Source organism: Priapulus caudatus, unplaced genomic scaffold (assembly GCF_000485595.1).
Source record: "Priapulus caudatus unplaced genomic scaffold, Priapulus_caudatus-5.0.1 Scaffold1419, whole genome shotgun sequence".
Taxonomy (NCBI): Eukaryota; Metazoa; Priapulida; class Priapulimorpha; order Priapulimorphida; family Priapulidae; genus Priapulus; species Priapulus caudatus.
Window position 1 is genome coordinate 39,324 of NW_014578480.1, and position 1,881 is coordinate 41,204.

Genomic DNA, 1,881 nt, shown 5'->3' on the forward strand with positions numbered 1-1,881 from the left:
GCCGGGCAGCGTGCAGAATCGCTAGTGTGTCCTAGCTGTGCCTGTCACAGGCCGACACGATAACACGCCAAGCATGCACTGCGGTGTAAATTTGCACTGTGATTGTCTGAAAAAAAATGCTATACAAATTTATCCAATTGCTATGCAAAATTTATTTTGTATAGCACATTTGCTATGCAAATTTTTGGCTGGAAATTGTTCCCTGTAAGGACATGTATATATATATATTATGTACGCTGCTTGGTATATATATATTGTACGTATTAGGAGTGCATCAACAATAGCAGCCGGGGATACACTCCCCCATCTCCTAACCCCCATACTCCAACCCCAACCCCCACCCATACCACCATCCCCTCACTCTCACCCCATCCCCTCACTCTCCCCATCACCTCCATTCAGCCTCATATTGACACTGACGTTGTTGTGTCGCGTGTCGCGCGGATGCTGTCGCCATGGTAACATCAAAGATAGCGGAGCACTCGATTTTTCCAACGGGCGACTCGCTCTGTGAATAAACGCACGACCCTGCGTGCGTGAGTACGTGTGCGTGCGCGTGCATGTGGTGTATGTGGGTGAACGTGCGCGTTGTGTGTGTGTGTGGTGTGCAATGGGCTACATAGTAGGGAACATTTATAGTCATTTTATCAGGTTGTTAATATTTACGTGCACGATATATATATGCACTTGTCGCTCGATGCCGGTTTCAAATTTTTATGACACCGTTTCATTACAATTTCTTATTTGCTCGGTTTGCCTGAAGTAATACCCTCGGCGTCTTTGAAGTTATACTTACATAGTAGTATACAACACATTACGTAGTGTTCTTATACTGTTGTTTCTTGTTGGTTCAGTTGTTCAGTTCGTTACGCAGGATGGTTTGTATACGTACATGGTTTGTTTACATACACGTACATGTACGTATTTACAGAGTACCTGGGGACATATTCGCAGGTCAAAGTTCAATATTTTGTTTTGCACTTCGTGTCCTCAGAGTTACACTCTGTGTTTGTATACACCTGCATAGAAAGTTTATCCACAGCTTTGGTGCTAGTTTGTTTACAGCTACGCACTTCCTTCCGTTACAGAGTCAATTTTTTATCGTTTTTTTGTAGTTTGTTTACAGTTGCAGGGTTTCTTATACATAAGAGGCACAGTGGCGCACCGCCGTTGTCAAATTTAACATCGCCGTTGTGAAAATTTTCCTGTATTTACTGATAAGTATATCCTGTATCTATATACCTATAAGTATAAGTATGTCAATACATATCCTGTATTTGAATCCATCATGCGCGTTTTTTTTCTCCCAAACTGGCCATTACCTCCTTTGTCTAATTTTCCCTCAGAAGAAACACCGAGTTGCATGCTCCAACTGCTTAGCGCTACGTACTGAGTTTGCTTATATCTATGCACAGAGATTGTTTAAAGTTACGTACACAATTGACTTACACTTACACTTTAATATGCACTCTCTTCCCGTACAGTTCCATACTTCCTGCGTTCAGTGTTACGTCGCATGCTTGTTTACCCATCCATTTACAGTAACGTTACAGTTATTTACAAACTTAAAAACCTAACTGTAATGTAACACGTACTGAACTGTACGTGTTACATTACAGTTAGGTTTTTAAGTTTGTTTTCATCTGCATAGCACTCAGTTTCCATTAGCAGTTACGCATTCAATTCGCTTACACAGTCACACAATCAGTTCCCTCGTCGCCACACAATCAATCTGCTCTCTTGCAATTACGTTCCCAGTTCCGTTACTCTCGTTCTCTTTCTCTCTCACTCTTGCTCTCTCTCTTGCTCTCTCTCTCTCTCTCTCGCTCTTGTTCTCTCTCTCTCTCTCTCTCTCTCTCTCTCTCTCTCTCTCTCTCTCTC